The 14,831-nt window shown below is 33.9% G+C and overlaps 1 protein-coding gene across 6 annotated transcripts in view; it reads right to left on the reverse strand.

Moving 5' to 3' along the window:
- LOC129799230 (G protein-activated inward rectifier potassium channel 3) overlaps positions 1-8,775 on the reverse strand; it is a 33,983-nt gene extending 25,208 nt beyond the window's left edge. The window contains exons 1-2 of one of the 6 annotated variants that reach the window (XM_055842932.1): positions 8,247-8,670; positions 8,048-8,184 (exon numbers count right to left, since the gene is read on the reverse strand). The gene's annotated coding sequence lies outside the window, so the exon portion shown is untranslated. Of the gene's footprint in view, positions 1-8,047 lie in introns of all 6 variants that reach the window. The other 5 variants (XM_055842929.1, XM_055842928.1, XM_055842930.1 and 2 more) reach the window with 5 other exon arrangements.
- Between the last annotated feature and the right edge of the window lie 6,056 nt (positions 8,776-14,831).

Here is a 14,831-nt window from a genome sequence, read left to right on the forward strand (position 1 = left end):
TGGTACCGCACTTCTTTTTAAAAGCAAAACGATCTTTAAATTGTGTTTTGTTGTTGCAGAGACTCTCTGCCAGAGAGTGAACAAAATTCTCAAGTACCGTGAAAGAGTGTGTAAAAAGATGGTTCTTGAGATGATCAATTAACAATTTTCACGACGTCGTTAATCACGAGCAGATGATCTTAAGTATTTGATGTTTTAAGAACCAATGTCAAGCGCCTTTTTTTCTCAGTGCCTAAGTATTCAATTTAATTCACGGCGCCTCATGATTATAATATTATCGAAAAGGATCATGCGATCATGTGGAATAAAAATTCCCCGCATGATTTACTTTACAAAGAAGTCTAAATTTCCTCATATTACTCAATTTAAATTAGCCTAATATTTTTGTTACCTTAACACACTTCAATAGTCCTCACGCATTGATTTCACAATAAACGATTGAAGACCTTGGCTCCAACGAACGCGAGATTCTTTTAATTCTTCATTTAAATAACTACTTATCAAGAATTCCCTTGACTTTACTAAGTTTTGTATTTTAACGATAGAAAGAGTCGAGGAAAATAAATAAAATCTTGAATGGGAAAATGTTAGATTTTTATTGCAGAAAATCTTTTAACTGTTCGCCTTTACCGAAAGAACAGTACAGTACGACTCCAATAGTGCCAACGCGCTTTATTTTTATATATTTCTGTAATTTTGTAAAGTTTTTCTAATTACTAATAAATCATTTAAAGTTGTCGTAGAAAACTTATCCTGTAAAAGAATTCTGTAAGAGTATGACAATGTCATATGACAAATTTTTGTGGTAACATTCAGGAGTAGGAGAATATTAAAGCCCAGTGAGCATCTAATAGCCATTGTAAGCTGCTCTGTGAAGGTCTCAGTAACTGATATGGGTCGAATTTTTAATTAATTCTTTCGAATTTCCCACATAAAACAATTTAATTTATCATGACATTGTCATACATTGTTATGAGATTGTCATTGTCAAATCCTGAAAAGCCAAAATTCCGAAAAGCTAACATCCCAAACATTAAAATCCCGAAAACCAAAATTTCAAAAGAGAAAATCCCAAAAGCCAAAATCCCGAAAAGCTACAATCTCGAAAAGCTAATATTCCAAAAAAAAATCCCAAATAAGCAAAATCCTGAAAAGCCAAAATTCCAAAAGAAAAAATCCCAAATAAACAAAATCCTGAAAAGCCAAAATCCCAAAACATAAAATCCCAAAAGCCAAAGTCCCGAAATGCCAAAATCCAAAAGAAACAATCCCAAAGGCCAAAATCCTGAAAAGCCAAAATCCCGAAGGCCAAAATTCCTAAAGAGACAATCCCAAAAGCCAAAATCCTGAAAAGCCAAAATTTCAGAAGAACAAATCCAAAAGGCCAAAATTCCAAAAGAAAAAACCCCGAAAAGTTAAGATACCAAAAACAGAAAATCCCGAAAGCCGAAATAGCAAAAATTCAAAATCCCGAAAAGCCAAAATCCCGAAAATTCCAAAAAAAATGCGAAAACCAGAATCCCAAAACGCCAAAATCCCATAAAGCTAAAATTTCAAAAGAGAAATTCCAAAAACCATAATCCCGAAAAGCCAAAATCAAGAAAAACCAAACTTTCCAAAAGAGAAAATCCTGAAAAGCCACAGTTCCGGAGAACCAAAATCTCGAAAAGCCAAAATCCCAAAAAGTCAAAATTCCTAAAGCCAAAAACCTGAAAAGCCAAAACTCCGAAACCTAAAATCGTCAAAGGCCAAAATCCCGAACTTGCACTTACTGGAGGCAAAAGGAAATTTTCTGTATTTTGGGAAATTATTTTACACATTATATACTCTGTATAATTTCGTCCCTTTCAGGATTTTGATCACTCCGGATTTTGGATTTTAGGATTTTGGCTTTTCGGAATTTTCCATTTAGGATTTTGTCATTTCCTTTTTTTTGGATTTCGGGATTTCACCCTAAACCCTTCTAAAATATATCCAAAAATGAAATAGATCGATGATCTGGTTATTGAGATATGAGTATTCCCAAAAGAACAGTTTCTGGCATTTGTATTTCTTAAATTAACTTACAGGAGAGGGAGGTGCTTAGACCACTCTAAGTCCATTTCTTCATCAGTTTGTCCAAAACATGGGTCAGAAGGATTTTTGTATTTTTTGGATTATATATCTGGCAGAGTTGTATGCAGTCGCAGCTCTTCCGGTGTTCGTCAGAGAATTCGTTCTTTCCAAATCAAAAAACACCGAATTTTTGCCGAATTTTGGAAAAAATTCCGAGTCTTTTGATTTGAAAAGAACGATTTCTCTGGCGAACACCGGAGGATCTGCGACTGAATTTTTGTATTATTCTTCGCGAGTATGATGATTACCAAATTCTTGAAAAAGTGGATGAATAAAGAAATGTAAGATGTCCAAAAAGATTTCCTTCCCCTAAAGATCATATCTATTCTTGTCCCAGTATCGAGAACCGCTTCTGGTTCCAGTAGATTTCCAAAAATAGTATTGCAAATATTGACACAAATTGTTCTGGATAACAATGATTTTATCTGAGCAGAACAAAATAATATACCATGGTACCAGATTCCGAAAAGTGATGAACCAAGCTTTCCTACAATAAATCATTCGTTTAATCATCTTGATGCGAAGCTTCGATATATCACTCTAAACTTTGGCCTCTAAAACTGACAATGAATTTACCTAGGGGGACGTGGGGAACCTTTGAAATGGGACAGCTTTGAAATAGGATTTTTTTCTCCTATTTTGAAATATTTGTTTAATTTTACCATGATATAATTTAGCTCGACAAGTCAATTGTGATGCTCAATAACTTTATGATAAGCCTTAATATACTTTAAAATTAGGAGAAAAAAGTCGAATTTCCAAGGTATCACGATTTAAAGGTGACCTACTTCCCCCTAATATCAAATATTTTAAATATCTAAAATTACTAGAACATTTTAAAAATCACTCTTCCGTCCATTATCGTTTTATAAATTAAATGTAGACTAATTAACTTCCCCAGAGTTCCCAAGTATCTTGTCTTGAGAAAAAAAACCACTGAAAATGTTTAATATGTTGCAGAATTTCACGATTTAACCTTCAACAGAAGGAAAATAAATAATTCAAAGTACTTAATTGATTCGAGTAATTTTAATTATATTATTGTAAAAAAAAGAGGCATTTTTTGTTGCTAGCTATCCATTATCAATCCCGAGGCGAGCAATTTGAGAATATCTTGTTAATGTAATTGAAAGAAATTATCTAATTATTTAATCACACTTGCAACGCATTGTTTAATTAATTCCTCTTAAAATACGAGATGTACGAACAATTAGGGTTAATCTCACGTGATAGTCTATTCAAATAAGAACCACTAAGTCTCGTTTAAATTGTGTGCAATATTTGCTGAACATTTGATTGCACTGCAAAAATATAAAATAATTCTTTTTTTTGTCTGTCTTTACAACACTATCGCGCTAGATTTTGCTCTAAGCATCACTCTCTGTTGATTTATTAAAAATCTAAAGCAGACGCATTGTTTTTTTTATTCGTATTTATCTCATTCTGAAGCCTGATAATGGGATTTTTTTTCTGTCATGTAGTCTTTTTCTTGATCTTGGTTAATGGACAGCCTCTTCAGCTTTCGTTTATTTGCCTAGATTTATGTGGTTAATTCTGGTTTATAGATAGACATTTCTGTGAGTCGATATAGTCTCTCACTCTCAGATGAAAGTCACTTTGTTAAAAGCACAGGGGATCTCCGGATTAACAATATTGGTATGAACGATAAAAAATGGCTCTAGGTCAAAATCCGTGTTTCTTATCATTTAAAAATGGCTTTTGCCGACTGTTAGGAGAAAATTTACAAAATTACTTCATTTGTAAATGTAAGTCTTATAGGAAAGACTGGGTTAACAACTGTCAAATGGGCCACACGCTCTATATCAAGAATTCCAAAAATAAAAAAAAATAAAACATTTCCCAGTTCACTAAGAAAGACCCAATCCAAGAGCCAAAAGCTCTGGAAAAAGATTAAGTTCTTTTATTTGAAAGAAAAAACCATGCTACTGATAAACACCGAAAGATCTAAATTCAAAATAAATCCGTTAGATAACCAGCCCAAAGGATACAGTACACTCTCTCAAATTTGGACATGAAACAATTCAAAATCCGAAGATTTTTTTGTCAAACGACATATTAATGTTTCCATGAGAATCCGACAAATATGAAAAATTACAATAAATAACAAATAAATTGAATTAAGTAAATAAACTGGAAAAATTTCGAAAATTAAACTTTTTTTGCAAATTTAACAGCTGCCCGTTAAATAAAACCGAATTAGTGAGTGTCTTAAACGGTATTCAGACTAGAAGTTTAGCCTAGTTCCTGAAGGTCTCAAAATCCCAAATATCAACCAATTTTTTTGCTTTTTCAAAATTTAATAGGTCACCTGTCCTTAATAATTCAATTCCAAGTTATTTTTTTTTTCCAAAAAATCTTGATTGATAGGAATTTAGAGCAGTTAAGCCATATGGCTATCTATTATATCTGAAGTCCGTATTACTGTTACCTCTGCTGTTATATTATGCTGATACTTTACTAATTAATAATAATAATTAATTAATTATTAAATTTATTAATCACAAAAATAGGATCATCCCTCTTACAATTGTGAAAAGAAGTAAAGAAAAATTCAGAGAAAAAAAACAAAGTAATAAAAGTAAAGAAAATAGGCAAAAAGTAAAAGATAAAGAAAAAAATAAATAAAACATAAAGAGTTTCTAGAACTCAGCCTGGAAATAACACGAAATTTTACACTTTACAAATTGATCCTGAAAATGTGTTTAAACCTGAGACCCCCTGTATAAAGCGATAATCAATATTGAACTGATAATGAATTTAATAGGAAATATTAAAGAAAAAGAATCAAAAAATGTTTTATCAACATCATAGTAGAAAGTCACAATGTAACAACTTTCGCACTATTGATACTGATCACAAAAAAGAAGTTACAAAACGTCCCAGTTTTGTGGAATGTTCAGACTCGTGACTTATGGCCTCTAGACATTGGACGCATTTTTCGTCAAAAATTGCGTTAAAAAATGTTCTTTTTTATAAAAATTGGTCCCAGTGTGTATGGGCCTTTAGTTGCTACTACCCAAAAGTAGTATGGCATTTTTTTTTATATTTGTATTAATAAAGTTTCTTATAGCAATGCAACTGATGGGGAAAAACCTCATAATCACGAGTTTGATTATTTTGCAGTGTTTTTTCCTTTATGTAATTTGTTTTTTAAAGCTTACCGGTTATATAAAGTTAACCGGTTTATGAAATATGTAAAAGATTTATTATAGCAATTTATTGTCGGTTTTTTAATAGTACATTACCGTTTTATAACAGATTTGAACCGGTTTAGATATATCAAAAATTCAAAGACCTCTCGAACGATATCAAACATGACCTCAATCGATTGACAAATGCGTGCCCTATACCCTTTTTATGATTTAACCTTGAAAAATCATTATCAGGAATGATTTAATGGTGTTTTCATGGACGAAGGAAAGCCGAAAAAGTCAAGATCATGTCAATACCGTCAAGGTCGATTTACGGAAAAGGTCGTCGTAGATCATATGTTGCTATCTCTAACCATGTGGCCTAGGTATGACTACGACCAGAGCAGTTAGACGAACCAGATGGTCGAGCTCGAGCAGTGAATTTTTTTTAAAGAAATTTATAATGTTCTATCTTCAGGTAAAATATATCAATAAACCAATGATAAGTCCAGATCTAGATCGGTATAGTCGTTGAGGTACCTCAAGAAAGTCAATTCGAGTAGTTTTGTGTAAAATTTAAGAATAAACAGAATTATCACAATGAAACCTAAATATTTCGGTTTTGGGTAGACCAACAAAAAATTAATAAATAGGCAAAATGTAAGCGGAGCAGCGCCGGATTAGTCAGGGGAAATATTAGTCCCTATGATATTGTAGTAAGCCTCACAAAAAATATTGAGCAAACCATATTTATTCAGAATAAGAACCTCCCTGAAAGTAAAATTTCATTTACTGACTAATTCTGCCCGGTCTTCCCTAGGCCTTAGTTTTATCAATAACTTAGGAACTGAGATATTTGAGAATTGTTAAACCTGGTATTTTTAACTAGGTTAGAATAGCCTAATCTCCTTAATAAATACATTACAACATTTTTATTTGATCTATATTAAGGTCAAATAAAATGTTCTGAGCCCTTTTCGCTAGATGTCTTTAGATGATATAATACTGGACTCTCCGATATTCGGGCGATTGCCCGTCAAATAATTTCGTCAGATATCTTTAAGTTTTCTGCAGAAAATATCTACACCTCTGCCGAAAATCTGCCGAGAAATCTGTAGATATTCCTACGAATTTTATTTTGGGCTTGGGACAAAATTCGTCAGAAATTTTTGCAGATTTTCTGACGAATCCTGGTGCATACTCTGACGAATTTCTGTAGATATTTTGCCGATTTTCTGTAGATTTTTCTACATTCCAGACTTTCCAGACAGCTGTATTTGAAAAGATGGAATATTTTTCACTGAAGTTTGCAAAAATCAATAGAGTGATTCTCTTGGGGATTTCACAGTGTTTATATAAAATAAAGAATTCTGCGACGCCGTGGTATAAGTAGAGAATAGTAAAGTGAAAACTTTAAAGAGAGTGTCGACCAAAATTTCGTGTTTTTGTATCATTCGATTGGCGATTTTTAAGAAATTAGTATTTTTGTGTACTCGGTAATGCTTGTTAAGCAGAGCATACCATTTTCTTTATAACATCTACAGTTTCTTCATAAATCAACAATATTTTTGTGAAGTAATGAAGGTTATGCAGATTTTCTAGGGAGAAATTCTGCCGAGAATCTGCAGATTTTCGGCAGAATTTCTGCCGAAAATTTACAGATATTCTACGCAGAAATTCTGCCGAAAATCTACAGATTTTCTCTGAATGTACTAGAATATATCGTTAAAATTCAAAAAAACTTCCGAGTAAAATCGGCAGGTAGAGCAATGATTTGGCGGGATGTACAGTAGACTCTCTCAAATTCAGGCATATGGGACCGAAATGTCTACCGAATTAGACAGAAATTCGGGCGTCAAAGTGTTTTAAATGCAACGATTTTTTATTCATCTGCATATAGATATTGAGTTTACACACTAATATATATCGTAAATTTCATGAAAATCCCTTAATAATGCAAAATCACATCAGAACTAAGACAAACCATGCCAAATTTGAGCATATTTGATTCATTTGATAATCGTAATCAAACTTGAAAAATGACAACAAATGTTTTTCAAATGTAACCGCTGCACGAATTAAAAAGTATCTCGATCTTAAAAGAGCCGAATTAGCGAGAGTCTACTGTACGTCAATGGTCAAAACGCTACCACAGCAAACTTATTTTGACGTTTATTCGGTTTCAACGGTTCTTGTACGCCTCTGTGTGTTTGACCACAAAGTCTAGACCTGGCACCAAGTGATTATCATCTAATCAAGTTTTTCACCAGTAGGGACGATGACTTCTTCAATCTTGGAATTATGAAATTGCCATCAAAATGGGCGAAAGTTATCGAATAAGATAGAGCTTAAAAGGGCTCAGAACTTTTTACTTCACCTAATTTTTGAATCCGTGGTGGTCTAGGTAAACTGAAAATCACTTATAATATATTACTTATAATATTTTTTTTTTAACTTAAAAAATCCCATTTGGAGAAGGTTCTGAATTAAACTATCCTACTACTTTGGAACACTTTTAGTGTTAATTTAACGAATTTAAATTATTTCGAAGAATTGTTGAATTTTATGTGAATGTTCTTCTTAGCCTTATCGTACGTAATTTGATCATCTAAAAGCAGTCATATTGGGCATTTATGCTTTCACAGCATTATTATAGGAAAAATCGTTTTTCTCGCTAAACCAGCAAAATCAGACACAAGTTGTGCAATAGATCTTTTTGTTATTGAATTTAATGAACTCACAATAACTAAAATTTATTTAAGGAAAAAAATGATACATACGTCGATATTGAGATTTAAATGCCCCTGCAATGGTTTTGAGGTATTATTTATTCACTTGCAATACTCGTGATACTCTCAGTCTTTTTTTTCTCAGCACTTCTTCCACCAGTAACACTTTTTTCTGCAATTGTAATTCACTGATGTAGAAAAAAAGAAGCAAATTAATTATAAAATAATTGCAGATAAATAGCACACAGACCACCACGATTAGCAGACTTGTTTATACACTTAAATAAATATTTTAAGTCACATTTCATTATTTTATGAACAACTTGTTCATAACCAAAATTTTATTATATCTTTTGCATTTCATGGATTAACACTTATACACACTTAAAATCTTGCACTATTTTAAGCAGTCTGCAGATGTATTTTCCGTTTAAAGTCTAATGTCGATATTTTCGGCTTTAAAACGAGTATTTAAGAATAAACATTTGTCATATCTTGATTGACAAGAATTCAATTTTCAGGCTGTTTTTTTTAAACTTAAATGAGTGATTTTGATGTTCTTATGAGGGGAGCACTGAAATCACGACTGTTTGCTTAACGTTTTAAGAATAAACTGAGCATTCGCAGTGTGGCTTAAAACATATAAAGCCCCTTCGGAAACAGAGAGCTGCCTCGAATGAGACGCGACGAATAAACAAAGTCAAGCAACTAGTTGCTCAAAATGAGATTCCTGCAATAGCACACGGCTAGTAGACAACATGACTATGTAATGTGATGAGTCGACTGCATCAACGAGACAGTAGCTTCATCTATTTAGCGAAATTAAATTGATTCATCAACCCATAACGTGATATAAGTTCAGTGAGCATGGGATTGATCCTTGATGGGAAGTTGCATGAAACTCACAATACACCTTGACTACCTTAACTATCTTACCCTTCTCTCAGAATCTACTTTTCCTTAAAGGCAATTATTTTTGCGTCAGCAATTGTGATTCAGTGAGGAGAACCCTATTTCTTTCACCCGATTAATGAATGTATTTTACAACACAAAAGACTCAAGCAATGGAAAAACACACACAGAGAACCCCAGATAAACCATCGCGCAAAAGAAATCAAGTTTTTTTTTCTCCACTGCCATTCATTTTTATTGCTTTTTAGTACAGTATTTTAAATGGATTTTTGAAATTATTTATTCCAAATATTCACCCAAGAAAGACATGGCACACAGCCGTATGGAAATCCAATGTGATTCAGTATCAACTAGTTAAAATTGGTTCATCCGAACGATTGGACGCAATCATGCCCTCAAAGTAAACGCTGAAAGAAAACATAATGATCCGTGGGATGCAAACAGGTTGGATTTTCTAATATGAATCACTCTCAACATTTTATGCAAAAGGGTGTGAGGAAGACGAATAAATTGGCGCCAAAAATACTGCCCCTATATTGCGTGGACATAATTGCAAATATTTTGTATAATTTGCATGTTCACTAAAAAACGGAGAGTATCGCATAAAAAAGAAGGTAATCGAAAAAAAAAACAGTGGAAAGAGTGTCAGCTTTGCTGGATGCTCGAACTCTCGAAATGAAATACTTTGAGATTTTTTACCTACACTGAAGTAATCTTAATTCGCATTAGCTGTGAAATAATTTTAGAGAACTTCAACATTTGACATTGAAAAAAACATAATGAGCAAAATGAGATCATTGACGCATATCAACGATATTGTGACGAACTTTAGTTTTATAATGTCTAGTTTTGCTTATTTTTTAAATCTGAAATAAATCTAACCCTTTGAAATATTATTAGTGACGAAAAAATCAGAATTTACATTTAAGACTATAATTCATACGCGCAACACTTATAGCCTGGGTACAAAAAAGCATAGCAAAATCAACATTCAGATTCATGATTATTTTTCCAAATGGAAAATAAAAATAAATGCCGCTAAAACGGAAGCCATAGTTTTCTGCCGTAAGGCAAAATCCAGAAAGAACATCATGAAAAGGTCCATCACCATTAACCGTCATGCGATAGACTGGGGTAAGACAGTTAAATATCTTGGAGTCAACATTGACCACAAGATGACATTTTCAAGTCATATAAAGACCATCCACGCGAAGGCTAGGAATTCAGTAGGTGCTTTAATGCATCTTATGAATCCTAGCTCTGCCCTTAGTAAAAAGAACAAACTTCTTTTATACAAAGCCATAATTCGGCCGAAAATGACATATGGTTCCATTACCTGGAGACATGGGTGCTCCACCCACCTCCATAGCCTTCAGCGTATCCAAAACAAATGCCTCCGGATGGCCTTCAGCCTTCCTAGAGACACAAGGATAGTAGATCTACATCGGGATTGTGACATTCCAATGTTAAACAAGTTTATCAGAAAGCTAAATACCAAGTTATTATAATAAAAATATTATAATTATTATTTATTTTATTTATTATTATTATTATTATATTTTTATTTTATTTATTATTATTATTATCATAAAAATCCACTAATTAGCCGAATTAAAAAGGCTAAAAATAATTTAGGACTCCCAAAGCTCGATATTCGAGCGTAGTCTTGTGATAGTAGGTTAAGTTAGTTAAGCATTCGTTAAGGTAGTTAAGTTAGATTTAAGTACAAAAAATCCAAGAAGAAATGCAGGTTTTATAAAATTTTCCTGTGGAAACTAAAATCCCAAGACTCATTAAAAACCGTCATAGTAAATACTTAGCTAATAGCATGTCACATCAAAAATGCGCTAAAGGTTTATATAATGTTCCTTGCATATAGCAATAAGAAAATATCCATCTTTTGTTAGAAATAAGATCATAGACGAATAAAGATATTTGAAATCGAAAAAATCAACATTCAGATCGATTCCAAATGAAGCAGTCGGTTACTTCAGACGTGTTTTGCAAAGAATTGTTAAAGCGACGAGTTGTTTTCTGTTAGAAACTGTTTTTGTATCTCTGAAGACTTGTTTACGACAAGTTTACGACTGGGTTGTCCGAAGCTTCAGTCGTCCGAAGGTAGCACCCTTTCTCCTATATCAAAATAAATAAAGGATGTTTACAAGAACAAAAGATGTAAGCTACTTGCTAATCTGCTAGCCTTCAGTTTCACTTCAAGTTTTTCGGATACGGAGACAAGTTCGGCCATAATAGGGCTACAAAATAAGGAGCCCAGGAGTCCCCACTCCCCAGGCTCAATTTGCAAGCAATCTATTAGATCAAGATAATTAAGTTATCAGGTTTTTAAAATTAATTTCCTATGAAGGTATTCTCATAGTCAAGTTCAATTTAAATTCAATTAAATGTCATTACAGCCAAGGCAGCCAAGTATTTGGTTCAAGTTTGTAATAGTTTAAGTTACAGATTTGTTCTGTTCGTGTAATTCTGGTGATCCCTTTTTGTCTGCCATTACATCTTTCAGCAGATCTCTTGGTTTACGGTACACGGGTACACTTTCCTACCTGGTTAAGATACTGTATAATGCAGGAGCGGTTGGGCTTTAATAGGCTATGGTGAAATAATCCGCCTGCTCTCTCATCCTTGTCCATTGATGGTTCACTTTGCAAATCACGCCTGCCCTAGCACCATGGTATACAGTCCAATGCAGTCTCATCAATGGTATCCTGTCGAAGATTCAGACCAAACCTACATCCCCAATTATTCTTCCCCCTACTTCGCTTCGATCGTTAAGGAACTTCAAGAAAATCGGATTACACTAGGTAGGGGAAAGTGCCCATGCTTTGTACGACTCCAAGCTTCGTAATGACTATTAGGTGAGATTCTTAACAATCTCACCTACTATAATCCTAACAAAATTTCATGTCGTCCGATCGACCTCAAATTTGGCCAAAATGTGTTTCAGCACTTCCTGATCACGAATATATATGTGGCTAATTTACGTTCCCGGCCGGCCGGCCGGCCGGCCGCTCTTTGGAGCTTAATAGCTCCTAAACTAAAAAAGATATCGACTTGCGGTTTTCGGCAAAGGTTAAATATCATATGAAAATTGCAACATGGTGCATTGACCCCCCACCCCCCACCCCTCCTTCCGCCATTTTGAAGACCCCCCTTTTTTTGTTTTCTCAATAGCTCTGCTCCTATGGCATCGAGCGGGCTCAAATTTTAGTATGTTATAGCTGGGCCTTAGAGCTTTCCATCAATACCAAACTTAAGGTCCCCCGACCCCCCTGACCCGAGCTATAAGGGTCCAAAAAAAAATTCTTAAAATGGCCATAACTCCGGTTCTAATTGTCAGAATTTAAAAAGTGAGGGCTTTTTGGAAAGCTCTCGTGAAATGCCACTTCTCCTTCTAACATCGCAAGTTCATAAAACCACCGCTAGGGGCGCTTTTTTTAAAAAGAAAATTTTTAAATCTTAAAAGTTAAATAACTCAAAAATTCCATTGTGCATCGGACTGAAAATTTAGTATGTTGTAGCCGTTGATTATACCTATCAAACAAAAAAAACCTTAAGTCGATTCATAACCCCTGACCCGAGCTATAAGGGGTCAAAGTTCGAACATTGACCGGCCTCTATCTCCGGTTCTAATTAACATAGCGACCTAAATTTTACCTTTTTGGTTTCGTCTCGATGAGCACTTTCAGATGGAAGTTCAAAAAGTCACCACAGGTGGCGCTGTGATAGCGTCAAAATTCATCGAAATTCAAAGTCACTTTTCTCAAAAACGGCATTGTGCAAGTTAATGAAATTTTAGTATGTTGTAGTCCAGTCTAGGACGTTTCCAAAATGGTGCGTATGTGCGCTGTGGTTTCAATAGAACCAGAGATATGAGGGGTCAAAGTTCACGAAATTCAAAAAATCATATCTCCGGTTCTATGTGACCGATTTTGATGAATAAGGGCTTAAACGAAAGATCTCACCAAATGCTACAACTTTCTAGAATGTTTGAACTTCATGGGACCAACACCAGGGGCGCCACAGTCGAAAAACCAATTTCAATATCACATAACCTCAATTATCTCGACTGTCGCTGAACCGATTTTGATGATTACTTCAACATAATTGTAGAGCACATTTGTCTCTACATTTCGTCCATACATCATTTTCCGCTCAGACTAAGCTATCGCTCCGATTTTGCCGTTTAAGTGTGAAAAAATTGATTTTTCCAATAATAACGCTTTGAAATCACTCAGATGCCAATTTGACTGCCTCTACTCCACCAAGACACTTAAAATAGGGTTTTAAATGGAAAGTCCCGCAAAATACAACAATTCTTTGATTTAGTTGAAGTTCAACAAATGAACACTTGGGGCACTCTGGATGAAAAAACGAGTTAAGAAACAAAAAACCTCGCTTATCTTGGCTTCTGAGTAATCGATGAGTTCAAGTTCTACGGCAAAATTATAGAGAACATTCTGGTCTACATTTCACCCATATAACACTTTTCTGTCAGTTCATCCAAATCCTTGACATTTTGGTTCAAATACAAAACTTGTATAATTTCACGAATTTGATTCAAGATAACTGAATGGCGTCTCCCTACTTCAGCATCAAATCGAATTTGCATGCACTCCGAGTTAGCTCACGTTAAGAATCTCACCTACATAAGCCGGTTAGGATTATCTGTCCTTTTTTCATATTTTTCTGAATAAATGTAATTTCGCAACAGTTTAAGCTTCAAGCCTTTAACAAATTGAACAAATTGTGTTTTTTTTACATGTTACATTCTCTTTGAGTTCGAGCAATGAAAGACGCCTTTAAATTGCAGAATGGAAATATGAACTATTTGTGAGGGAAATTTTATAATTTGATGATTTCACTGGAAATCCACACTTAATTTTCATTGCTTCTCAAATTCGACACCGGCATATATTGCTTTTAAAGTAAACATTAATGATTTCGTAACGCAATTGGTAAAAATCTCAAACCACAATGATTTTTTCATGTCCAAAAACTAAAATAATAATCACCTTATTTGAGACGCTCAGAGTAGAAGTGGACTATTTTAATATGGAAATATATACAAAGAGGACCACTTCTGCTCTGAGCGTCTCATTTGTATCAATTAAAAATCGTAATTATTAGTTTTAATTTTATGTGAAAAGCGCATGGTCCAGATTTCGAAATATAATTGGTTCTATATCGCAAAAATGGTTTCTTTTTTTCCGGGAATAGAGTTGTTGAGCTCATGGAGCAAAGCATTTTGTCCTTTATATTTTATGACTTTTCATAAATTCAATAAAATATCATTCACATATTTAATTACATTCAACACCTTTTCCATGAGCACTAAATGTGCAGAAAAAATATAGGGGCTTCAAACCTAATGCCCTAGACACACTTACGACTTAAGCCAAAAGACAGCTTAGCGTAATTATAATGAAAATAATGATTCGATTACATTTCCATCAGTGTCTGACTAATCCGTCTCTCGGCTTAAGTCAAGAAACATTTTAGTTAGTGCGAAACAGACGAAAATTCAGTGAAATACTTATTTTGATTATAACTACGTTATCGTCTCTCGGCTTAAGTTGTAAGTGTGTTCAGGGTATAAGAATGTCCAGCACATTAAGGTGCATGATGCAATTAAATTCTGAAAAACTACTAAAAATACTTGAATTAGAGATTTTCGGGAACTGGACTAAACCTCTAGTTTCTAGTCTGAAGACCGCCTTACCGTGATTTGTTGATATTTCGTTTTCCGTAACCTTTCGCGGAATTTTATGAAATTTCCAAAGAATTTCATATGAAAAATTTGCTTGAAAATGTTGAAATTACATGGAAAGCAAAAAAAATCCAATGCATTTTCCTAGACAAAATCTCATGGAACTATTTCTGGAAATTTATGGCTTTAATACACCAT

The sequence above is a fragment of the Phlebotomus papatasi genome, chromosome 1, assembly GCF_024763615.1.
Source record: "Phlebotomus papatasi isolate M1 chromosome 1, Ppap_2.1, whole genome shotgun sequence".
Taxonomy (NCBI): Eukaryota; Metazoa; Arthropoda; class Insecta; order Diptera; family Psychodidae; genus Phlebotomus; species Phlebotomus papatasi.